Raw genomic sequence first — 16,257 nt, 5'->3', positions numbered from 1 at the left:
TATTAGACTCTACTTTGTGGGTTTACATGCATGTGCGTGTGTGCGTGCAAGTCTGGGTCAGGACTCGGTAAATTGAAAGTGCTCATGGATGTACATCATGTGCTCAACAGAGCTGGCTAGATGAGCTTCCTGTGGATTCCTCTCTCTCTCTCTCTCCCCCCTTGCTCTGTATTCTATTCGAATCCATTTCTGCATGTACGTTTCATCATGCACCATAAACAAAAATCTTATGCATTATTTTTGCCTGCATTTCATGACCTTTTGTTTCAGTCCTGTATTTGAATACTAATAGCTTTTTGAAAGTGCGCACAAATCTGTCTAAGTGAGGCCTCTTTGTTCTGGGTAGAATGGCAGTGATGGACTAGTGGCATGGGCACTCTACCTCGGGGACTGGCAGTGTTGCTCTCTGTAGCCTGAAGCTAGTGTCTGCCCTTGAGCAAGGAACTGGGAGAGGAATCTGTCTTCCACCTCAGCTGGGCAGGAAACGTCCACGGGGACACGTCCTTAAAGAAGGATGGGGGTGTCTCGCAGTCTTCTGCTCTTAGCCAGTGGGTGGAAAGGTGCCAAAGCTCCTGGTCGTTGCTGGACCTTTTAGAACACTGGAGCCTTGTCAGGGCTGGGCCTTCCCTGCTCCCAGACACACACACACACACACACACACAAATGTATTAGGATGACTAACATGCCCACAAATGCATATCCATACTCACACTCATCCTTATTCACATGTATTAGAAACACACACACACACACACGCATCTGTTTTCCTTTTTTTTTTTTGGGTTCACTGTTCTGCAGAGGTACGTGGTTGGACTACTGCACCCTGTCCGCGGATCCCCTCCACCTTAATCCAGCAACGCCACCTCCACCTTACCCCTTTTATCGCCGGACGGGTGGTGTAAGGCTGGGGACAGGGTGGTGAAGGGCTGATGTAATCGGTGGCTTTTTGCTGTAAGGGCACAGGCAGCGACGTTTTTGACAAGCTGGTGGCCCCGTGACGGTCTGCCACTCGCACGTGTCTGCGCGCGCACACGCGTCTGATCCGACATCGATTCCCCCCTCCAGGTTCCTGCTTCTGGATCACGTGGGCCGTTACCCGATTCCTGCGCAGTGTTGCACTGCTCATTATAGGGGAGAGAGGGTGTTCACGCTGATCCTCGCTCGACCAAATAATGAGTGCCATTGTGCTTTACCAAGCCCTGGTAGGCTGCAGGCTAGCCTGTCATACAGACAGGCCACTCCTGTCGTTATACACATGCAGACAGACACGCACGCACGCAGGCAGGCAGATGGACCGATACACCCACGTACAGACTCCCAGACGTGGCCAGAGACGCGCACTCGCAGGTTCGCTCAGTAACCATGCTTACCCTTTGCTTTCTGCAGCTTTCTCAGAGACGCTCGATTTGGGGGCGTGGTCTGGGGCAGGGTTTGGGGCGTATTTCCCACTGCTACTTGCCCTCCAGTGTTTACAGCTCTGAGGTCATTCGGTCTGCACGTCAACAGCGATTAGCTAAATGTAGCCACTTCTGAGAGTTTCCCTCAGCAGTAATTTGGCCACACCAGCCTTTAGAGACCAAAGATAAGACTGATCCTCCCCACCTCTCCATCACTCTTTCACGCACGCGCTCTCTCTCTCTCTCACACACGGAGCATTAGCCGCCCACAGGCCATGGACGGCAGGCGTGACGGTCTTATTCGAGCTTAATTTGATTTGCAATCCATTGGAGGTCTTTCTCTGCTTCAGTGGCCAAAAGTTGTCGCGTGCGTGCGTGAGGGGTGGGGGAGAGAAATGGAGATTAATCAGGTTACTGAAAGGAGTTAATTATAGCAGGGATGGAACTGTACATGCTATCTTGACATTGCTACACACACACACACACGCACGTGCACACAACTTGCATTACTGCCCATCAGTCCTCACATGAGACTGATACTGTGATTACAAATCCTGTCTCCTAATCCTTCCCTCCCCTCCCGTGTGTGTGTGTGTGTGTGTGTGTGTGTACTCCATATTGCCACCGTTGTCCTCCCATAGTGGACCTTCATGCCCTTCCTGCACCAGTCAGTTTCCTGCCCAAATGACATCATCTTCAAAGCTACGGAACAGAAGTTTTTAATCATATCAACCAGCACACGGACCACAGGGAATTGGTGTGGGGTCGGGGCTGCCGAGACGACTACTGCTACAGCCTCCTGAGTATGAAGCTCGTTTCTGCAGTTCTGTGTCCTGCTTTGGTTATGATTGTGTTCCTACAGCTAGGTGTGATTTTGAATGTGTTTAACATTCATTCAGCTTCACCCAGTTTTTGATTGAAACAAGATTGCTCCCGGTTGCACTGCGACCAACGCTACGAGGTGGCCCACCTTCTCTCTCTGACCCTTGACCTCAGACGTATGGTCCTCCTCTGGGGTCACGGCTATGCCATGAACCCTGGACGTGTAGTCTGTGCACAGACTACAAGTACAGCTGGGTACCGTAGCCCAGTTCCCCGAAGACGAATACCAAAGCCTGTCTGTACTGTTGAGCATGGAAATGTGTAAATATGGTGAATGCACATCACACAGCCTGATGCGTTACTCTAGTAAATAGCCCTAGAAATGCACCACACCCTGAAAAATGCATAAAGTATGTAAATAACCTTCTTTAACAAAAATCAGCAGAGAAACGAACCTGCTCCATCTTCCCTGTCGCATCACTGAAACGCCAAACCACAACTGTCTTCATTTTCACCATTAATATGGGGCTTTTATTTTGACGTTACAGCAAGCACACTAAGGACTATGCTTTGGCAGAATTGGCCAAAACGCAGAGAAGTAGCACCTCGATACTGCATCCTTGTTTTCCAAAAACTGCTGAAAACCAGGAGCAGTGGCAGCCATGCGAAGCCCTATTTCAGGAACTGCTGCCTGGGCTGTTGACGCGGCCTCATCCGGGAATTTGTGACGGAAAACGTACAAGAATGAGAACTGGGACCTCCCCCCCCCCAAAAAAAGCCCAAATGTATGTATTAAAAAAAACAAAAAAAAACAAAAAAAAAGTTGTTCCATGAGGTTTCCAGATTGTAATGTCTGCTTATGTGAAATATCTAACGGACACTCCTGTAATTTGGAAAACTTTATTTGGTGTTGGAGATCAAATGCAATTCTGGGAAATCAAATGGAGATCAAGTAGAATTTTTGCCCCTTCTGAGTACAACTCTGTTGCCTTTCTGAATTTCAAGGTACCAATATCGATGCCGCTGTCTCAAAATTTGTGATGGTAGGCTCGTGAGGCCTGGGTGGGGGTGCCTTCTCTCTTCAAACCGAGCCCGCTGCATCCATTTGTAGTGCATGAAAGAGGCAACACTCGGTCACCACGCACGCACGCACTAAGCCATATAGCCTACTCATAACTCAGTTTGCATTCGTCTGCACCGTATGCATCCTTTTGGGCAGGTGGTTATTCGCGGTTACCCATCGCGGAGCGAGCAAACCCATTTCTGGTGCCCTTTCATGCCTCCGTCCCAGCCAATGACGGACGGTGCAGGCGGTGCTCGGACGGACGCACGCGGCGCCCGCGCCGTTGGCCGCTACGGCCCAAATCTCCTCGCGACCACACGCTTAACGCGCTAACCTCTGCTCCATCGTGCAGCCTTCCCAGAAAGCTTTTTAATCAGCATATTTCTTCCGTTATCGCCCGGTTCTTGCGAGGTCAGCAAAATTATTATTTTTTTTTGGGGGGGGGGGGGGGGGTTCTCTCCGCTCCCCTTAAAGTCTCCGTTCTCTCCGTTCGTTAAAGAACGGAGCCTTGAAGAGGGCCACATTTTTCTTTCTCTCTATTTATTTATTTATTTATTTATTTATTTATTTAACGAGACGGTAAAAGAGACGGCGCTTGCGTGTGGTTGGCTGTAGATTAGTCACGTCGGACGGCACGACCTTTTTGAAGTCGAGCTTCTGGCGCCGTTCCGCAAACTGCGGGCTCGTGGGTTATCGCGAGCCGCCAAGCCGCAAATTAATACTTGTCCTAGCTTTCAGCGCTGTGGGTTTTATTTATTTATTTTTTTTTAAAGCCTGCGCCCGATGCCAATGTGCGTCCATTTTACCTTTTTTAGTTTAGTTTTGTTTGTTTGTTTGTTTGTTTTTTGAGCCGTGTTGCGTTTGTATTGATCAGATGCGAGTGCATGGAAATGCTGTTCTGTTCTTTTTTCCCGTCGGGGTTTTATCGCGCGCGCTTGGCTCCCGTGGCTCCGCGTGACATTTGGATCACAGCACAGCGCGCGCAGGGAGACGACTCGCGTCCTAATGCAACGTTGGAGAGGTGGAGCAGCCTGAATTTCTCTCTCTCTGTGCCGCGCACCCACCCCGTTAGTTCATTTGTTGTCATAGACGCGGGTGCTGTGTTCACTGCAGTCTCTCAAATAATGGGGAATATTGCTGAAACAACTCTGGTTGGTACCGTGCTTCGTTCAGCCTGCTTAAAATCTCCATATTTTTGCCGCGCATACGCTCGTTCACACGCACTTGACCCACCAGCCTGGCTCCTAATGTCCCAATCCAAAGTCGGTTCTAGCTTTTGATTTGAGCTCTTCCCCTGCCTAGTCCTTTCAGAACCGGAGAGTGGGTGAAGGCGAGTTCGGACTCAGGTGAGTGAATGAGTGCCCTTCATCATGTCTGATTTCACAAGCCTGCCTCCCCCACCTGTGGCTTCTGAGCAGAGGCCGTTTACCAAGGCCGCCTCCTCCTAACGGCCCCTTCAGATGCGTCGCCTGAGCTCGTCATTTGTCCTCTTTCTGGAGTCGGGGGCATTTATGAGGGCTGGCCGTGGGCTCAGGTGACCCCGGCGTCAGCGGGATTAACCTTCTGATGTCGTGAACCATCCCGCTCACGCTCCCGCCCCACCGCGCGCTCCGTGCGGAGCTTTTTATCGTTTCCGCGGTGACACTGAGAGGCACGCGGGCCCGTCGTCATGGCAACGGCAGTCAGGCGCCGGTGAACGGAATGAAACCTTGGCCACTTTCGGGGGGAAAAAAAAAAAATTGGTCAGTCTTTTATTTATTTATTTATTTATTTATTTTTCCTGGTGCGAATGGGGTGCAAATGAAGTCAGGAAAATGGAACTCCTCTGAAGTCGCGGCTCCAGTTTCACGGTCGCCATCGTGCCATCCAAGGATTCGACACGGTGGGAAGAAGTGAAGGAAGTAAATGAATGTGCTGGTCTGCGCCGCGGGACCGTGCTCTGCACCTCCTCCCAGACAACGGGCCCAAGGTTGTCAAGCTGGCGCTCAAAGAGGAACGCTAATGAGGAACTGTTGCGGGCGAAGCCGTTTAACCCTCGCCTGGCTGAGGCCCGACTGCTTCCCGGCTGGAGGTGCAAACCTGTTAGCGTGGCAGCTCTGCGCTTGCTAGAGAGAGCTCTCACTTCGGAGAGCTCCGTTTTTTAATGAAGAGAGAAAGAAAACCGGAGGGAGAGGATGGAGAACCCGGGGTGAAGGGAATCATTTAACTACTTGCGCAACTTGATAAGAAACTTGAGGACCATCCATCATCCTGTTCCCTGCGCCGGTCTGCCTCTCCATTGGCACGCCGCTCTGTGGTCCATTCTAACGGAACGTCTCGGAGGAAAAGACCTGTCGGAGGTGTGCATGGGGCCCCGAGTCCTCCAAACTTTGAGCCGCAGGACTTTGATTCCTTTGATGTGACACACCCAATGAGGAGGCTTGAAATGATTGCATCCATTTGCAATCTCTGTGTCCAGTCTGACCCGCGGTTTTGGACAATGCCCCATAATGCCGCGAACCTGAGGCCACGGGTGGGCTTTCTGAATGCGGTTTGGGTCTGACTTTGCTTTCCAGTTCACTCGTGGGCTCCTTATTGGATCATAGTGGGTGTGAACATGAGAAACTGGAGTCAAAGGCGTCCAATGAAAAATCACCAGGGAAATGATCAGGTGTTTAGTCCAGCTGACTGAACGAGAACAGAGGAGCAGGGGGTTCCTTACCTGACGATGTCATTGTGGGCTTCTGTGTCACCTGGCTCAGCAGACCATAGTGGAAATCAACTGTTTACTCAACTTCTGAACAACACGTTTCACATACAAATGAATCGGTGTGGGGTTTTTTTTTTGTTTTTTTTTTTAGCTATATATATATTTTTGGTAAGTCAAATGACTGCAGAGACCTGACGAGGTGAGCCGTCCCTGCGTTCTCCAGTGTGAGGTACTGAGGGTAAGCTTCACGTGACCTCCGCAGTTGTCTGTTTGAGACTCTGGGGACTGGAGCTGCTACGCCCGATCCTACAGGCCGTCGGCGTCCACGGCGCAGTCGCTGACGGCACGGGCACAGTCGAGTGCTGCTCGTGCCTGGTGAAGGTGTCCACTGGCCTGAGGTCAGCGGTGTGAGGGGCCCGATGTATTGCAGAGCCATTTATTTAGGATTTACAGTTGGAGCAGGGTCAGCTGATCCGGCATCTACCTCTGTACTTGATTACGGGGACTTCCGTCGTTAACAGATCTCAGATCAGCGCCATTTTCCTTCACCCTGCGTTCACATGGAAACTGCTAAGCAACAAGTGGCAATTTCCTATTGGCATTCCTGGTATGCCTGGCCACAGCCAGCTGGCAGCTCAGATGTGGAAACAATGTGAGGTGTGTGTGTGTGTGTGTGTGTGTGTGTGTGTGTGTGTGTGAATTTAAAAAAAGCTATCACCAGCACATCAAATTTTCCCCCACTTCTCTTCCAACTCTATTACCCCCCCCCCCCCCCCCCCCAAAGCGAAGTTCTCAGTTGACACCTGTCTGTACTCCCGCGGTCTTAATCATCATAATCGGCTCCTGTCCCTGCCAGCTCTGCATGTCCCGTTCGTAGCATGCCATACTGCATTAGGCAGTCTTTCATAACGCTTAACGCCTCCCACCTGCTTCATTTACATATGCAAGGAGGCGGGGCCTCTCAGCACCACGCCCTCACGGGACGTGATCCACTCGCTGCACCAGGCTTGCGTAAGAGCCAATCACAGGCTGCCAGGATGGGCCCAGGTCTCTTCTCTCCAACGCGGCCTCGTGCATATAAAATAGATCATTTAGTAGCTACTGAAGCGTAATACCAGTTATTGAGTGGTGCTAGGCAGGTCGTTTTTCCACTGTATCTAGGAGAATGAGAACGCACACACACACACGCGTGTGCACACATGCGGAGACCATGTGGCTTTAACAACAAACTGAACTCCAAACTGTCATCTACTTCCCAAAGCCCTGTGTATACATGGTGGCGTTCGTTGAGCTCTGCAAATCTATTACAGGAGGGATTTCAGTTTTGTGCCTCTACGTCTCCCTCTCATTCTTCCTCTCTCATATTCTCCCTCTTGCGCTCTCATATAATCTATTTATTCTGTTTATTGTTTTTGGGTTTTTTTCCCCCTCGTCTTCCATTCTTTTTTTAAAAATTTGTGCGCGCGCATGCATGCCCGCTAACACGTCTACGTGTACCGCTCCTGTTTCGTTGGCGGGGCGCGCGTGCTCGCACACGTGCGCGCGCACACGCGCTCCCTACGTCCTTTGTTCTTGGCCACATGTGTTCGCGTGTGCTCGCGCATAAGCACCATCACCTGAACAGACCTTATTTTTCTCCAGAGCTTGACAACTCGGGGTGTAAACTGTGTGCTGACCACCGCAGTGACTTGTCTGGTTGGTTGTGTGTGTGTTTATTTGCAGATCCATGGGCAGAGCTGGGCTTGGTTATTGGTGCAGGTGACTCTCTTTATCCTACGTTGGAGAATGCAGTGGTTCAACTACTCTCCACACCTAGAAGAGCCCCTGTTGATCTGTAGGGGGCAAAGCTGACATTGTGAATACTGTAACGTTGGGTGGTCCTGGTGTCTCAGGTCTTCTTGGTGTGTGTGTGTGTGTGAGAGCGAGAGAGTCCTGATGAAGGGTTGTACTTACTGCACATCTGCTGAAATAACGGAGAATCCATAGTCTGGACACGGCAGAGAGCCTCAGTCGTTTCGAACGGGAGTCGATGGCTGAATGTCTTTTTTTTGTTTGTGTGTGTCAGTGTTGTGGGTTTAAGTTTTCATGTTCATGTCCATATGACATGTGCAGTAAACTTGTACCTCCTGACTCCAGAACACAGAGGTAGAACAGAATACTGGAATCTGCTGTACACTGCAGCTCATTATAAACCTAGCAGTGTCACATTAATGCCTAGTGCTCACAATTGATTGCTCCCACTGTTGATGTCGCTTGCTCTTTTTCTCTTTCTCACACACACACACACACACACACACACACACACACGAGAGTCTGCTGTACAGTCCGGCGTATGATAATCATGTTATCTGCCATGTGTGCAAATGATCAAGCTCGTCAGCGGTCATTAATTTGTACAATGGCCTGAATTAAGCCACCAAGCACCGTTATCGGGCCGCCGAATGTCAGCCCTGATCGACAGCCTTCCCAGACCTCTGGGAGCATACGGGAAACGCCGGAGACCCCAGTAACTCTATGCCCCGGAGCTCTGTGGTAGGGAGGCTAGTAAATGCAGCGGACCAAGCGATTCGAGAGGGTGGTGAACTAGGGCGGAGCTTGAGGAAACCTGTCAGCAAATGGGGCGTCGCCACCTCCACACAGGAAGAGGCTCTGGAAAAAAAAAACTCTGCCCATGTTGAGTCTCCACAAACGACCAATCGGGAGGGAGCATGCTCTGGGAGGAGGGGCGAGAGAGAGGCGGAGAGATCGAAACTTTGTGTTTTGATCTTACGAGCGGAAGTCCGGGCGTGACTCGACCCCACACCGCTCCCATTCCCCAACACAGATGAGGGCATGCATCACTATGGCTACCCATCACTACGATGCCTCACAGCAGTGGCTGTGAGCTGAGGGGTCTAATGGGTTTTTTGGTGCATAAGAAAAGGCTGAGCAGGTGTACAGGGGTGTGGTGGGGTGGTGCAACTTCGCCACCGAAGGACGGAGCCTCTTCCACACATCTGCGGTTCTCCCCCTCCCAGCTGTCATGTTCTCCTGCATTCTTTTTCCCCACCCCTCCTTGTGTCTGTCTCGCGTGTCGGCTCTCTGCTTGGCTCCGCCCATTTCTGATACCTACCCCCCCCCCACACACACACACACACAGCGTGGTCTCCCCGCTGCCGCGGTTCCGCCTGTCCCTGCGCAAAACGAGCTCTCGCTTTAAACGTGCGCGCGCGTGTCGGAGCGTGGCAAATCTCGGCTGTCTGCAGCTTACTGTTTGGGCAGATAAGCGGCGAGAGGTGATTGGTCCCCCCGGCCAGCCGTTCCACCTCATTCATCTCGGTTCTTCAAAGTGTCGTATTAGTCTCTTGTCGCAGCGTCGTATGTATTCATGTGCCACGTTGAAGTGTAAAGGAGCGTTGTGTTTTTCCTCCAGCCGGGGAATGGGATGAGGGATTGCAGGGGGGGGGAATCTCTACCACTTTATTCCTCTCTCTCTCATATATTCCCAGCCTGCCTTACACTCTGATCTTTCCCGTGTTTGTCTGTCTCTCCGGTGCCACCAGAATCCCATCTCCCTGTGCAATATTTCGGGGACGAACCAAATTTCCCAGCCGTAGCTCCTGAGGTGCTCAGCGGTTCGTGCCTGTCTTCACCTGAACCCACCGAATCTGCTCCCTGCGTTGTTGTTCTTTTTTTTTCCCCCTTCCAGAAGGCGCCGGATCAGCTGCGCCGTGTAAAAGAAAGCTGCCGGCTCGCTGAGACTGGCACGCGCCCAGGGCATCTCTCACCATGCCCGGGGAAAACTGTACCACTGTCTGCGCCACTCCCTCTGTCTGCCTGAGGCGTTTACTCGGCGGGGGGGGGACTCATAAATCTGTCTGTCGCTGTCTGTTACGTTTGCGTACACACACACACACACACACACACAGTAGAGAGCACGGGCATATTGCGTTACACTACACTGCCCGTTGTCGTGTGTGTGTGTGTGTGTGTGTGTGTGTGTGTGTGTGTGTGTGTCATTCCATCACTTCCCCTTACTAAAACTTGAACCCAGAGTCCCAGACTGCTGACGAACCCCCCCACCAAAGACGAACCCCCCCGCGAAAGACGGCAGCACATCATCGCGCCAGTGCTGGGCTGGAGAAACGCGATAGTCAGCAGCAGTGTTTAATGTAGCAGGCAGCTGTCGTGTGTGTGTGTGTGTGTGCACGATGCATCACAGTCTCTCCATCCTCGCTGCTCGGTCTGCGGGCCAGGAGAAGAATCAGGTTAGAACTCAAACACTCGGACTCGCCCGACTGATGCTGGCTTGTTGGGTGTGCGTGTATGTGCTGTGGGGTCCAGACCCTAATACTGCCTGCCCCTGCATGCATAGCTTACTCCCAGGAGACTGCAGCGATGCATGCTGGGATGGTTTGGAGCACTCTGACTCCCTCTCCACTATTGGCTGCCTCTTGACAAACTGGGTTGAGGTCAATCTGTGATATGACGGGTCCCAAGACCCCCTGGATGTGACCTGTGTGCTTCTCTACAACTCTCAAACCTTTATCTGTTATTTGGATTTATGCATTTACAAACCTTTTGTGGATGTATGTCAAAATGCATTGTTTGACTCCATGTGTGTGAATAATGGGAGAGGTTTTAGAAACATGTTTTATTTTTGGAAGCTTCTTGGCTTAAAAAAATAAAATAAATAAATCTCTGGGTATCAGAAGGCAGTTACACATCTGCGCCCGACACTCCGTGCTCGCGCGTCCTGCCGTGGTAGCCTTGAGCAGGAAGTCGAGTGCTCACACAGAGCTGCACGTGTCTCTGCCCTGACATCCTTCCTGCTCTATTACAGCAGCCTCTACGTATAGCGTGCACCTCCAATTAGTTATCGAGCGCTGCCACGCTTCCGTCTCTTAAACGCTCCACACCAAAAGCGGAACCGAGAGCTTGGACAGGAGCCGGCCCGTGTCCGCGGAGCCGCTACTCCGAAATTCCCGCAGCAAAAGCGTTGCTTTGTTACAGCCGTGCTCGCACCGGCGGGAACCCCGGCAGGCAGGTCTGAACAGGGAAGGCGCCGCGTCCCAGATTCCTACGTGCTCGTCTAGTGCGCTAGGGGGAACGGGAAACCCAGTAGTGCTCGCTGGCTGCCAGCCTTCACCGGTCCCCTATGGAAGTCTGAAGGTGTTGAACAGATCAGCCCCGCCCCGGTTTGTCTTTGCAATAATGCAAATCTCATCACTGCTTCTACTACCAGCAGGGGGTCAGGATTGGTTTGGGGACTAAGGAATTTGGTGCAGGTTTGCATTTTCTTTTCTCTCTAAGGATGCTATGATTGAATGGTTTAATGGCATCTGTGTTTGTGAGCCCTTTTGAACTTGGGGTGGGGGAATGGTATGTTTTGGTTTGTGGTCGCTGAGCAAAAAGCATGCATCTAGACCCACTCTAACAAAGCATCACACTACCCATTTATACCCTCGCATGACCCCTGACCCCTTGACCCCAGCTCGGTCACGTCGTTCCAAGCAGCACTCGCTAACCCCAGCCCCTTTACTGCCGAGTCACTCGGAGGGGGTTGAGTGAACGAGTCTGCTGCCGCCCTGCCGCTCAGACACGAGCACCTGCTAATCCAGCGTTTAATCCAGCATTTCCCTGCTGTGTTGCCGGGGCTTTGGCCCACCAAATCCCTTTTCTTGAAGCCCCAAATAAAGCCCATTCGCGTAGAACTGGCCCGCCCAGCTGCAGCCTCTTAATCCAGAGAGGCGTCTCGTTGTCGGGAGATTAGCGCAGCCTTGTCTGGGCTGGCGGAGTCCACCCACAACGCGTTCTGCGAGCACAGCGGTTTGTTTTCCTTTTTTTTTTTTTGGCGCCAACCGGCCCCGGGGCGGAGAGACGTGGCGTTCGCACGGCCTCGTCGCCCCCTGCGTGGATCCTCGGTCGTTGGGCGTCTCTCCTAAAGTAGTGTTGAGACGTGCTGGACAGCGTGGGCTGGCCACGCGATGCAGACTTTCCTTCCTATATGCAAGGCCCTGCTTCGTGCACGTGGCACCTTGGCATCCGTGCCCAGCAACTGAGAGTAGGAGCCAGCTAGGAGCCAGGTGTGTTGGGATCTCCATCACGTAAACAGGTCATCGATTTCCGCTTTATGCGTCATGAATACCCGACCAGCGCCACAGGTATTGTCGAGCGCCGAGGATTAATAGAGCTGATCTGGAGACCTGACCTCCTGCACCACGACATTTCATTGCGTTTGTAAGGAGCAAAAACTAATTCTTTTCCTGTGACGTGTCTGACGGGACCCAATTTATCTTTTCTCTCCCCCCTCTCTCTCTCTCTCTCCTCTCTCTGTGTGTGTGTCCCAGGTGTGCCGTGCTCGGTCAGAGGCTCTGTGCCAATGGCTCCAGCGAGTATCTGAGCATTTATATGGGTGCTTCTCTCCAGGCTGAGGTGAGTGAACTTTGAACTTTGTCTGTTAGCAGGAACGAGGAACAGCAACCTCCATCCTTCGGCCGCGTACTGGCTGAAAGAAGACCTTGACCAATGTCTGGCAGTCCGCCTGGCTGCAACCTGCCAAACCGCTCCGACGGGCGCTGGGCCCTCGGCAGCGAACGCGTCGGAGAAACGTATCTGTCGATGCCCGTTGTTGCCTCCGGAGGGGCCGCCCTGACAGCAGAGTAATCGTTAATCCATAATGTCTTCGCCAGCACGGCATCGCGGGCGTCAGAACACTGCCGGCCCTGTTGGTAGCCTGAACTCGGGGCGTCGGGCACCGCCGATACGCAGATCGGTGAATCAATACATGCTCTTAGCCTAACTCGCTTTAGACAGGCCTTTTATAACGCTCATCAGAGCTGGCTGTGGCGAGGAATTGATTAGACGGACGTTGCAGAGAACAGAAGAAAAGTGTCTTGATATGTTTAATTTAGTGCTTAAATGGATCATCCAGTCAATAACCTGCATTATTTGTGGGGGACTCCGCAATCAGAGGGCAATGGAGTATTGACGCGTATGGTGTTTGGGAGCAAGTGGTCTTGTTTTAGCAATTTATTCACTCACCCCCGCCTGTGCGTCATGCGTGCTGTCCACGGTGAGCCTTACCAGCCTGTTCAAAATGGTCTTTTTCACTTTTCTGTGTGTGTCCCGAACATGGTTTCTTTGAATCCTCATATATTTTGGCCATAACGTCCTCGGGTTATTTGACCATCTCGGGAACGCTAGCCTTGCGTCGGACGTGGCTTTAACACGGCTGCGGAAATGTAGTGAATTGACCTTTTTAATGTGACGTTGAAGTCTCGCACTTTCGGAAACACGTGACAGTAAAACCCAGTTTCTCTAGGTTCTACAGTGAAAATGGTGCTCCTCGCCAAAGAAGTTTGTTGTTGCAGTTTAGAAGCACGTATTCATCAACATGAGAGAAATTTTATTTAGTTTTTATTCCAAATGAATTCCTAATTGGAAAACTTGCTCTCAAATGCTTAGGACCGCAGACTGGTGCATCTGTTAAATTATGGAGCTATAGACGTCGTTGTTTTGGAGTATCAGTTCCTATTGCTTGAGGCACCGATGTTCATCACAGCAGGTGTCCTCCTCCCTGGGTGTCTCGATGTGAACAGCATCTCAGTTACATGTGAGCATCTCCGTGTGAGCGCGAAGGCGAGGAGCTCTTCGCAACGAGATGCAGGCAACAGGGAGGCGAAGCTGCATTAGGACCCATATTGAGGCCACGTGTCTTCAAGGGGGAGGGGGTGGTCAGAAGCTTTCTGGTCAGAACACTTGACAAATGCTGTCTGAGAGACGGAGGGGGTGGAGAGGGAGAGACGAAGGGAAGGGAGATCGGGCGTGAGAAGAAGACAAGGTCATCGTGGAACGGTTTGGAAGATGAAGCGGATCCTAATTACCTCTCCGAAGCCTGAAAATGAAGAGGCATTTTTAATAGTCAGTTAGGAAGTGCATATTAATCTCTGGGCTCGGGGCCAGGGACCACAGGGTCTGGGATCCGTGGGGGCTGGCAGCCTCGTCCTTGGTCTTAGACGGCCGTTAAAGTCCAGAGCTGTCGCTGGTTAGAGGTCACACGGCTTTTTTTTTTTTTTTTTTTTTTTTTTCCTTTTTTTTTTTTTTTTTTAAAAGCCTAGACTAATAAATGCTGCACAATGGAGGGAAAAGCTGTCTGTTCCTAACGTAGCTTAGTGTGTGTAAGGGGCCTTTTTAAGCCTTCTCTTTTCTGCATGGGCGCACACACACACTTGCGCACGTTTTATAACATTTTGCTGCGTCGAAGCGTTGGACGTTACAGATTTTTCTTTCTTCTCTTCGTGCGTGCGCTCAGCACGTCCGTGTGTGTGTGTGTGTGTGTGTGTGTGTGTGTGTGTGTGTGTGTGTGTGTGTGTGTGTGTGTGGCTCCTGGCTAGTTTAATCTCCAGGCTATCATTACTCTTCTCCATTGGAAGTGTCCAGAACCATTTTGGCACTTGTTTGCCAAATGGCGTCGAGTAAGGAGATGACTGATATTGCGAGCCTCGCTGGGCCGTCCTGCCCTGTAGCGGCAAGACAAACAGCAGGCTGTCACCGTGGCCACTGAGGCGGAGCACTGCTGGCATGGTTCCCGCAGATCAATTACAGTGTGCAAAAGACCCGATCTGCAACAGGACACACTCACTCTCTCTCCCCTGTTCGTGTAGAGCTCCATTCAGTGCATCCCACTGAGGGGTCATTTGGAGTAATGGCACCTCAGTCATGTACCGGTACGCGCTATGAGCTCTCGAGAGTTCCTGCGGGACATCCCCAGCCAATGGGGCTGGTCAAGGTGACCGCCACACCCGCTGTACCGAAGACTTTATGGAAAGTGTCTGTCTGGCTTAAGCTTCCTCAGTGAAACAAGCGTAGCCCTTAGCTGCTTTAATACTGCCAGGTTGCTGCATTAAGTCCCTAGAGAATGTCCACAGCCTTTAGACTGCTGGTTGTTTGTAATGTTTGTGCATTAGTCTTGCTATCGATGCGGTGCTGGTGCATCATGTCGGGGATGACGCTGGTGTTGGGGGGGGGGGGGGGGGGGGGGGGGGGTTGTATGGGTATTGCTGGAATGTACTCCCAGTTCAAGAGAAGCTGTAAGCATTACATGACGGTCCTAACTGACTTTCAGTGCTGTGGTTCTTGTCAGGTCTGACGCAGATTTTCAAAATCTGGCCCTGGAAAGACGTTGAAAATTGAATAATCAAACAATGCGACTGGAAATGCCCCGCCCCCCTAATGAAGCGTACAACAGGAGAATGCCCCGTCTCTCTAATGGCACCTACAAAACATGGATTTCGCACCTCGAACCCGTAGACTCGAAGACGGCGGTGCGCTAAACCGCACGGACCTCTCTGGATCCAGATGAAATGGCGCAGATTTTTGTGGCGCATTTTTAATGCTAGGTACTCCATGTCAGAACATCCATAAACCATCCATCCATAGACCTTCATAGGACATACTCCGAGAGACCCTGCGAACTGAATGGCGACGTTGCCTGTCGTTGCCGTGGGTGACCGAGTACCTGGGGAACAGCGTGCGAGGAAGCGGAAGCGCGGCACGCGGGCAGGTGTCCATGCCAGCCACGCTCCTCTCCCGGTTCTCCCGACGACCAATCGGGCCGCTTCCCGCCGGACTTCCCAGCATTGAGCCCTTTTTCTTTTCATGGAAACTCGAAACCTAGCCCCGGTCCAGGCGGGCACGATCGCGCTCCGCTAGCGTCCGTGGAGGGGCGTCGTGCGTTGATGTTGGAACGCCGGGCTCCTCTCCACTCCCTGCATGTCCTTGGTGGAGTTTTTGCCCGCGCGATGCTGAGCTCCCCGCCATGTTTACTGTTGCCGTTTTGCGTTCCCCCAAGTGTGTATTCGGAAGCTTCGAGTGAACTCAAAGCAGTGATGTCTGTAAACTACTGCCTGCAAACCCCGACGGCGCTTTCATTTTTTTCGCTGGGGATTTAATCATAGTAATTTTTAGTCGGTCCTTCCTAAATTTCCTCAGCGTGTTGATTTTAGTGATGTGCGGTAAACACGTTAGGTCTCGTTTACACTAGCATCCACGGATCATACAAAGCAGACACTCCGCCCTCACGTGGGCAGCCCCGAGCTCGTCTCTCTTGTGCTAATTCCAGCGTACACACTACTGAGGCATGTGTGTAAAACCAGTCCCGAAAGAGGAGCGGATGTGGCCTCGGGATGCCGTGTCTACGCACCCGGACGGTGTTTAAGGAGACCACTACGTTTGCCAAGTGGCCATCGCACCAACCAGCCAGAAGCCGTGGCTGACCGCACGCAGGGTGGAAAAGCCTCGATGCG

The 16,257-nt window shown here is 51.8% G+C and overlaps 1 long non-coding RNA gene across 1 annotated transcript in view; it reads left to right on the top strand.

Annotated features, from left to right (window-relative positions):
• Positions 1–16,257, top strand: part of LOC118241471 — a 52,127-nt gene that overhangs the window by 13,737 nt on the left and 22,133 nt on the right. The window contains exon 2 of the long non-coding RNA XR_004776100.1: positions 12,301–12,385. This is a non-coding gene — a long non-coding RNA (uncharacterized LOC118241471). The remainder of the gene's footprint in view (positions 1–12,300; positions 12,386–16,257) is intronic.

The sequence above is a fragment of the Electrophorus electricus genome, chromosome 5 (assembly GCF_013358815.1).
Source record: "Electrophorus electricus isolate fEleEle1 chromosome 5, fEleEle1.pri, whole genome shotgun sequence".
Classification (NCBI taxonomy): domain Eukaryota; kingdom Metazoa; phylum Chordata; class Actinopteri; order Gymnotiformes; family Gymnotidae; genus Electrophorus; species Electrophorus electricus.
The sequence above is the reverse complement of the archived record's forward strand: the minus strand, read 5'-3'. Positions and strand labels throughout refer to the sequence as shown.